This window comes from Cicer arietinum, chromosome 6 (assembly GCF_000331145.2).
Source record: "Cicer arietinum cultivar CDC Frontier isolate Library 1 chromosome 6, Cicar.CDCFrontier_v2.0, whole genome shotgun sequence".
Taxonomy (NCBI): Eukaryota; Viridiplantae; Streptophyta; class Magnoliopsida; order Fabales; family Fabaceae; genus Cicer; species Cicer arietinum.
In genome coordinates, this window is record NC_021165.2 from 37,659,645 (window position 1) to 37,670,112 (window position 10,468).

The 10,468-nt window shown below is 29.7% G+C and overlaps 1 long non-coding RNA gene across 1 annotated transcript; it reads left to right on the top strand.

Moving 5' to 3' along the window:
* Positions 1–447: 447 nt before the first annotated feature.
* On the top strand, positions 448–7,103 carry LOC140920970 (uncharacterized). The gene is made up of 2 exons (XR_012163774.1): positions 448–798; positions 6,636–7,103. It is a non-coding gene; the product is annotated as an uncharacterized lncRNA (long non-coding RNA).
* Positions 7,104–10,468: the final 3,365 nt, after the last annotated feature.

The window sequence follows — 10,468 nt, forward strand, 5'->3', positions numbered from 1 at the left end:
TTATTTAGATGAATCAACGATTCAATCTTAACTAACACTACAAGAAAACATTCATGTAACTACGAAAAATTACCCACGGATTTCAGTTCGTGAGTAAATTATTTGGTATCTACAAAAAAACCGTTAATAAATTTGTTATTGAATAAATTGATTTTTTTTAATTAGATTTCACAGTTATTCCATGAGTAAAATTAAAAAAAAATCGTGGATAAAGTTTAAAAAAACTGCAACTCACATATAAGTTGTCGAAATTTCTTCGTATTTTTTTTTTAAAACAACTTCTCTGTAGGTAAATCAAGAGATTTAATTGTTCCACGAATTGTATGTGGATAAAGTGAAAGTAAAGTTTTGTTTATTACTTTCTTTTTTTGGGTTAGAAGGTTTTTGTGTTGAGTTAAAAAAACTCTTCATACTCTCACTTGACTAAAAAAACTTAATCATTCTCACTTGAATAAAAATACTAACTCGTTCTCACTTATCTCTATACAGCCTAAACTAGAAACCCTTCTTCTCCTTTCAACCCAAATTACAATCTTGCTCCAACCGAGATTGCCGCCGATCTGGCCACATGGACTCAGACCTCTCCGGTCGTTGCTTTGATATTCGCTCTTTCTCACTCACAGTTTCTTTCTCGCTTTCTCTCTCTCTCTAATTTTATTTCTAGTTTCATGATTATTTGTTGAGTAAAGAAAGGAAGAAATGGTTTATTAATTGATTTGCAAACCCTAACTAGTTCTCTCGTTTTGTTTTTGCATAACTCGTTGAAATCCCAAACATCTCAAATCTATTGTTTCACAGGTAAGAACTTGAAAATCTCTAACTCTTGTAGTTTTGTCTTTCTTGTGTAACTGAAAAAATAAGAAATGAACAATTATGAATCCTTTTTTTTCAATATCAAACCTAAATAGTCTTTGGCAAGTTAGTGATGAATTGAAGTGAATTATTTATTTGAATTAGTGGTTTAGTTTGTTGGAATTAGTGGTGAATTGAAATGAATGACTTGAAATTAGTGGTGAATTGAAATGAATTACTATGGATCCTTTTTTGTTCAATATCAAACATGAATAGTTTTTGACAAACTAATGGTGAATTGAAGTGAATTAGTAGTTTGAATTAGTGGTTTGGTTTGCTGGAACTAGTGGTGAATTAATGAATGACTTTGAATTGAAATTAGTGACTATGAATTGAAATTAGTGGTGAATTAAAATGAATGATTATGAATCACTTTTTTTTAATATCAAACCTGAATAGTATTTGACAAATTAGTGGTGAAGTGAATTAGTGGTTTAGTTTGTTGGAAATATTTCAAAATAACAATAGTTTTTCTTGCAGTGGTAAAACATATTTACATTATTAATGTTAATTCTTACCTTAACTAGATTACAAATGTAACTACATGTTATTGCAATGAGATGGGACTGGATAAAAAAATAGTTGCAAATTTGTTTCTAGAATTTATTTGATTGGTTATATTTTTGTCTATAACTCTAATCTCAAAGTAACCAAGTTAGAGCCTGTATAAGTTTTGGACGTGTTGTATGAATCTATAATTTGCAAGCAGTTGCTTTGTTAAAATTCAGACTTTGGTAAATGGAAAATAAAAATCTAGGAAAAATCTTAATTTTCTGATTTGTGAAAATTAATCTGATGAACTAGTTTGAAATCTCCCATTAAAAGAATTAAAAGAACTTGCTATGATGTTAGCTTCATCTAGAAATAATGAGGGAAAAGATTGTGAATTGGTGGAGCGTGTTATACTCAATAATATCCGGTATGCATATATGAAAACATGGTTAATTTGAAATACAAATTAGAAAAAAAATGATACTATTTATGAATTTTGATTTGATTTTGAATTGTAAGAATGCTATTGTTGTATTTTGTTTCATTTAAGATTTTAAAATATTATTTTACTTTTAGTATGTTGTTATGGAACAAAAATGAATGTTTCTGTAAGTGTAAATGCATGTTCTCAAAGTCACTATACATGTTTGATTCTGCCACCTGTTTGTCTCATCCATTGTTGTTGAAATATGGAAGAAATGGTTTGCAATACTGATAATGGATAAGGAATTATACTCATTCTTTGTCTTTCCTCATTTGTCTTAGGTGAGTCTTGCATAGACAATTTGATATTTTGTCCCAAAGGAGTAGTAACATGTCTTGCTTCATGCATTCTATATTTAGTGACAACTTTCTTCAAGTAGACAGCTTGAGAAAGAAATAGTTTCCCCTTCATTATGTTTCTTTTTATATCCATTCCTAAGATCCTCTTGGCCTCTTCAAGTTCTTTCATCTCAAACTCGTTTCTAAGATCAGCTTTGAGCCTTTTAATTTGGTCTTTACTTGAGCTTGCAAGAAGAATATCATCCACATAGAGTAATAGGTAAGTTGGAGAACATTCTTGACTTTTATGAAAAAACGGAGAATGTTCTTGAGCTGGAGAACGTTCTTATATTTCCTCTTTCAGAATGTAAACGCAACTGTCAAAACTACATCTTTGAAAATCAGTTCTTATCATGAAATCATCAAACTTCATGTACCATTGTCTAGGACCTTGCTTTAGGCCATACAATGATTTTTTAAGAAGACAAACCTTTTTTCTGCCTTTAGCAAATCCTTCAAGTTGTTGCATATAAATGGTTCCTTCCATATCACCATGTAGAAATGATGTTTTGACATCCAACTGCTCTAATTCCAAGTCTTGTTGAGTTACAATTGAAAGCAGAATTCTGATTGAACAATGTTTTACAACAGGTGCAAATACTTCATTGAAATCAATTCCTTCAAGCTAAGAAAATCCCTTTGAAACTCGTTTGCTTTGAACCTTATCTTCTCTTTACCTTGAATGCATTCCTTTCTCTTGAACATCCATTTTGATCCAATTACCCTTTGACTCTTAGGAATGTCTACCAAAATCCATGTTTGATTTTTTTCTAATCATTGCATTTCTTCATTCATAGTGGTCATCCAAGCTTCTTTGTCTTCACTATTAATGGCTTCCCTGTAGTTGTTTGGTTCATCTCTTTGAAGATCTTCACTTAAAGAATACAAAATTAAATATACTTCACCATATCTGGTTGGAGGCTTGATAACCCTTCTTTCTCTATCCCATACCAAGTTGTAATTGGCTAACTCTGTTTATGTTGCAGCATTATCATCAAGTGATGTATTAGTTATGTCTTCATGATTACTCTTTTGATCTTCATGTGACTTCACCTCAATTTGAACACTCTCATCAATGTTGTTTGAATCATTGTTAAATGGAGAACGTTATGCGTTTCTACAGTTCTGAAACGGAGAATGTTATGCGTTTCTGCAAAGCTGACATAGAGAATGTTATGCGTTTCTGCAGAACTAAAACGGAGAATGTTGTGCATTTCTGCATAATTGAAACGGAGAATGTTCTTTGTTAATCATGGGCATTCTTGTTTCATCAAACACTACATCTCTTGATATGATGCACTTGGGCACACCTTGGTCAATTCTCCACAACTTGTAACCTTTTATTCCTTTAGGATAACCAATGAAAACACATTTAATTGCTCTAGGATCCAACTTATCTTGCCTTGTGTGAGCAAATGCTAAGGAACCAAATACCTTCAGATTTTAGTAGTCTTCTATTGCTGATGAAGGGCATCTATTGATCAAATACACTGTTGTAACTGCAGTTTCTCCCCGAAATATTTTAGGCAACCCTGCACTCAAGATCATACATCTGACCCTTTCCAATATTGTTATGTTCATCCTTTCAGCAATATCATTTTGTTAAGGGGTGCCTGCAACTATTTTATGTCTTTAAATACCTATGTCCCTACAATACTTATTAAGCTGCTTTGAAAGATACTCCAGACCATTGTCAGTTCTTAAACATTTCAACTTAGTTTCTTTTTTAGTTTCAATTTGCATATGCCATTCTTTAAATTTTATAAAAGTGTCACTTTTATTTTTAATGACATAGATCTATACTTTCCTAGAATAATCATCAATGATGGTTAAGAAATAAGAACAATCAACATGAGTTTTTGTCCTTGAAGGACCCCACAAATCAAAATGAGCATATTCAAAAGGTTTAGAGGTGTTGTGATGGCCAGCACCAAAACTGCCCCTCTTAGACTTTCCTAGAATACAATGATCACAAAATTCCAATTTTCAATTTTGTCACCGCAAAGCAAATTCTGTTTTGGTAACTCAATTAAGCCTTTTTCACTTACATGTCCTAACCTCATATGCCCTATTCTAGAAGATGAATGGAAATTAGAGCTAGCAACTGAAGATTGTGCGATTATAGTAGAACCTTCTAAAATATATAAGTCATTTCTTTTAATGCCTTTAACAATGATATCATCTTTATTAATAATAGTCATGATACCATTCTTTATGTTTATGGAATATTCTAAAATGTCAAACATACCAACATAAATTAAACTTCTTTTTAATTCAAGTATGTACCTCACATCATTGAGTAGTAACTTCTTGCCATTGAACATTTTGAATCTGATTGTTCCTTTGCCTTGGACTTTACATGTTTTGTTGTTGCCAAGCAGAACAACTCCACCATCACGAAGATCTATTGATTCAAAATAATCCTTTCTTGGACACATATGGAAAGTACAACCTGAGTCTAATACCCAATTCTTTTCACCTTCAGAATTTGAAATCATCAATGCATCTACAGATTCATAACCAGCATCAACAAATGCAACATTTCCTAAATCTCGAGAGTTTCTTGATTCATTTCTTTCCGGGCAATCTTTCCTGAAATGTTTCTTCTTGTGACAATGAAAACATCTATACTTCCCTTTAGATTTTGATTTTGAATTGGACCTTTGCTTATTTCCATTTGATCATTTCTTGTCAGTTCTTCCTTTAGTCACATTCAGACTTTCAACTTGATTATCATTTTTTATCTCAAGTCTTTTATAGCTTTCCTTTGTTCAGATGGAGGCATGCACTTCTTGAAGAGTAATTGTTTGTTCTCTTCTAAACATAATAGCATCCTTGAAATGTTCATATGAACTTGGCAGAGCTCTAACCAAGATCAGAGCTTTGTCTTCATCATTTAGCTTAACTTATAAATTTTCTAAATCAATAAGGATCTTGTTAAAATTAGCAAGTTAAACCGTGACAAGTTTCTCTTTATCCATTTCAAAAGAGAACAATTATTGTTTCAAGAAGAGCCTATTTGAAACTGACTTAGTCATGTAGAGATATTCAAGTTTAAGCCATAAAGCTGCTGCTGTTGGTTCCCTTGCACCCTCCCTCAAAGCTTTGTCTCCAAGACACAAGATGATAGTGCTCTTTGCCTTTTCAATTAGTTCTTCCTTTTCTAATACAATCATTGTTTTAGGAAAAGCTGATTCACCCTTCAATGCGTTCACCAAGTCTTGATGTACAAGAACAACATGCATATTTATCTTCCACATACCAAAGTCATTTGATCCATTGAACTTTTCATTATCAAACTTTGTGGTTTCAACCATTGTTGCTCCCTTCCTATAGACGGCACCAATTGTTAAAAAAATATTGGGATCTACAACAAGAATTAACCAACAAAACAAAAAACATACAATTTTAGAGAAAAAAAAAACAAAAATGGAGAGCGTTCTGCATTTTTGCTAAAAACAGAGAACGTTCTTGAACATAAATGAAAACCAAAAAACCAGAAAACGGAGAACGTTCTTGGTTTTCTGCTGAAAACAAAAAATGGTTTGAAAACCAAAAAACGAAGACTGATTATCATTCTCCGTTTTCTGCAGTTTTGCAAAGACTAGTTTTCCAATCAATGTAAACGAGAATTAAAGAAAGATAAGGGAAGAATAACACTCAAATTTATGTGTTCGGTCTCAATTGATGAGACCTACGTCACGAGCAAGCAAGCAACCAAGATTAATCCACTATTGTTAATTGAATTTTACAAGATTAAAGCCTTCTCAAGATTGATCTCCTAGAATCTATCATTGTTTATGAACCAGCAATACTAGCCGTTTCAATCAATCTTTTTCTCTCCCTTTAATCTTCTTTCTCTGAATTTCTATGAATCATGAATTGCATATGTCTCTCTCAGTTTCCAACTAGTACTGCTACAATAACATACAAGTTGTTGCAATATTACAGCTTTATTTAATGTATACAAAAGCAAAAAACTTTAACCACCTATCATAACTAACTTGGTCAAAGGTAGTTATAACAACCACTAAAGCTTAAATAACTTTAGTTAGATGATTTCAGGCACATATTCACATGATAAGATACATGTAAAATTAAACTAAGCTTTTCATAAACTATTGATACAAAATGTACATAGTCTCCATCCTTACACCCCATTCTAATAAAACTACACATTGTAAAATTGAAACCAACTATAATAACATGTTTTTATATTATCTTAATCTATCTCTCTTATATCGTCTTCCACTTTTGTAAATCTGATATGCTAGTATCTTTGATGTATTGACATTGTTATATTATACGATATATTGTTGTAAAAAAATGTCCTGAATAAGGTGAATGTATCCTCAAACAGTTTGATATGATTGTTATACTTATATATGTTGTATATCTTGTTAATGAGTTGAACTATTGTTTGCATACTAATTAATTCATTATAACTTATTTGTAATGTAATGTTGCAGGATAAAGTTGCTTGGTTTCTCGAGTTCAATTTTCAGATTAAGAATATCTCCAATACAAAAAGATCAATGCATCTTTATAAGATATTGATGCAAGTGATAAAGAAGCGCAATTGTCCAACTTGGATGAGAGAAAATGTTTGGAATGATCTTGAGAAGATATGGATGGATCTGTTGTATAAGGAGATATCAAATCGAGCTAAGAAAAATCGTGCTTCTTCTAAAATATGAGTTGTTCATACTGGTGGATCTATATCCATCGTTGAGCATACCATTGAGATGGTACACTTTCTATGTCAAAGTCCTCACTATATAACCATTTAATATTTGGCTCAAGGACATGCCTACTATATGTTATTTTTATTGTTTTCTTGTGTTAATATTTGAGAATGCAAAAAGCTATTTTGCTGAAATGTTTTGTTGTTTTGTTGGCTACTGTTTGAGAATGCATAGAGCTATTTTGTTGTTTTCCTTTGTTGTAGAAATGTGGCTCTCATTCTATGATTATGTTGTTTTTTTATTTTTTTGTAAGGCTGAAGAGTTCGGTAGAGACTCCATATTGGATTAAATCTTTTTAAAAACTCACACTAAGAAGAAGGACAACTCTTGAGTTGATGAATGAGCAAAAAAAACATAAGTAAAGAATATTAAAATCATTCATTCTTTCATTTGTATTTCTTGAAAAAGTAATTTGATTATGTTACATTATTGTCTATTTGAGCATAAACATTTCAAGGTAAGTTGCAACAATCCTCCAAAGGTGGGGAAACATCTAGTAATTGTAGCCAAGTGGTTAATGTGAAAGCTCGCTTAGAATTGTGGGTATAATCTATTGGGGAAAAAATAAAGGGTGTATCTATGCTGCTAGAGATAGATCCTCGCTTTATAGACCAGGTGTTGCAAGTCTAGTTCCATATTCTCGTCCATCTAGAGGTTGCACCAATGTCTTGTCTCAGCACTCTAATGAGATAGTTGCACAGATAACAACATTTGAAGACCGAGGACGAGAGGAACTAAGGAAAGCAAAGCAACTTCAACAAGAGGAAGTTCAACAAACATAGCAGCAACTATAGAGCTCCAGATGCAGCTAGCAACATTGGCAAAAAAAATGTTGCTTCCATGTAGGTTGAGTCCTCCCGTCGTCGTTGTCATCCAAATTATGACGAGGATGAGTCTAACGGTGATGACGAGGAGGAGTAATATTGATTTATGTGTCAGTTTCATTTAGTAGTTATGAATACATTTAGTAGTTTTACGATAATGTAGTTATGTGTAATATGAAACTTATGGTAGTGACAGTATGCTTAATTTGATACTTATGGTAGTGTAAATTGTCCTTATTTTGATACTTGTGATAATTATTGTGTGTATTTTGACAACACTATTTACATAATACTTCACTTTGTTTTAACAATGATTTTTGTTATGCTACAATTTATTTTAAAAATAGATTAAAAAAAATACAACAATCAGTAAATGCAAAGTATACTGAAAATCATTTTTTTCATTACTCACAAAAGTTTCATGAGTAAACGATAAATAATTTTAATGTTATTAACCATGTTCCTTCTATGATTAATTTACCCATGGACATGCCATGGATAAAACTATAAATATCAAATAGAAAACAATATAATTTTTAAAGGATTGTCCGTGAGTAATGTTACTTTTGACTTTTCCTTGGATAAGTATCTACGTCTTTACCGACAAAAAATTCATGAGTAACTTTACTCACGTAGACTCAATGAGTCGTACTACCCACAAACATTCCTTAAGTAAGCGTATCCAAGTGTTTATCCGTGGGTAAGTACTTACCTACGAGCGAATTAACTACGAACCCGTGTTTGTGAGTAATTCGTAAGTAATTTTACGTTACCTACAAAATGATCATAGATAAAGACAAAATTTGTCATAGGTACCAACATTTTTTCTTGTAGTATAATTAGGCTGATTAAGATTTATAAATTCTAATTTCGATGATCTGATAGTTCAATCTAACCTAATTACACAAATAGTGACTTGAAATTTTTAATTTTGATGATCTAATGGTTCAACCTAACCCAATTAACTTGAACTGTTGGATTATTGAAACTATAATTTATAAGTTTTATTCAGTTTATTTAGCTAATATTGAACTGTTAAATCATTAAAATTGAGATTTCCAAGTCATTCTTTGTGTAATTAGTTTAGATTGAACTGTTGGATCATCGAAATTAGAATTTGTAAGTTATATATGGTTTATTTACTTAATAAAGTTTAATTTTGATGATCTAACGATTCAATCTTAACTAATTAAACTTACTATGACTAAAAAATTCAAATTTTAATGATTTAACGATTCAATCTAACCTAATTAAACTAACTATGATTAAAAAAAATTAATTAATTTCGATGATCCAACGATGCAACCAAAACTAATATTGGACTCGAGTTCACGGGGTGCAAACTTTAATTTTTTAATTAATAATAATTATAATATGTATAAATAAAAATACATATTTAAATTATATAATCGTAAGGGTTAAATAAGTGTTTGGTCCTTGTAAATATATCATACTTTGTATTTAGTCCCTCTAAATTTTCTTTAAACAATTATCGCTCAAATATTTTTTTATTAACAATTAACAAATTTGATTTATGCTTTCAAGTCAAGTCAACTCATGTGTATTATTCTAATTTTTTAATGATTTTTTGCATACATCTTTAGAACATTATAAGAATCCCCCTTATAAAAATTTAGATTTTCAACAAAAGATTAATTAAATATAAATTTATAATTGCTAAAAGTTTAAAAAATAATATTTGATTCATCACTTGTTAAAATATTCTAAATTTATGTGGGATAGATTTTAGAAATGTTTTGAACATGCATGAAAAAATTTAGACAATACACATGAATTGATTTAAAAGTAGAGATCAAAATTGTTAACGAAAAATATTAAAAGACTATTATCTGAAGAATTTTTTTTGAAGCACTAAATATAAAATATAGTATATTTATAGAATTAAAAAACTTATTGAAACTCTAATTTTAATATATACCATTATATTTTATAGTTTATTTCAAAAAAAAAATTAATATATATTAAATCTCCGAAGAATCTAAATATTAAAAAATTTAGCTTGATAGTAAAGTATATGTAATCAAACTTAATACATATCTTCAAATCCTATAGACTCTATTTTTGAACTTTTAAATTTTTTGAATGTTTTTTTATAAATATATTTAGAATATTATTATTTTTGAATATTTTTTTTAAATATATTTAGAACATTATTAAAAATTTATTTATATAAATTCAGAATTCTTTTAAATTGAATAAATTAAAATATAAACTTTTTATTTGTCCTATATTTAAGATAAAAACACTGAAAATATAAAGTTAGAAATTAGATTTTGAACTTATTTTTTTCTGAAAGAATTTTTTATAGTATAATAAACATGTATACATTCAATAAAATTATTTAAAAATATATGTTGATTTCTAACATAAACTTAAACTATTTGTATAATAATTTTATAGGACTATAATATATATAATTTTATTTATATAAATTAAAAATGAAATTTTAAAATTTTATAAAAAAATTAAAAACTTTAATTAACCTTTTATATCATATATCCAATAAAAGTCTAGAGTAGGAGGCTATTCGCCAAAAATTGTTAAAAAAAAAAGAGACAACAGGACCCACTTGACGAACCTCCCTTTTCCTTTGTTCCCACGTAGAGCTGCCACCAACAAAAGTAGCAAAAATTAATTTTCAAAGTCTTTGATCCTAAGAATGACCATTTAACACTATAGTATATAGTAACCGAATATGCTTTCTCAAGAATT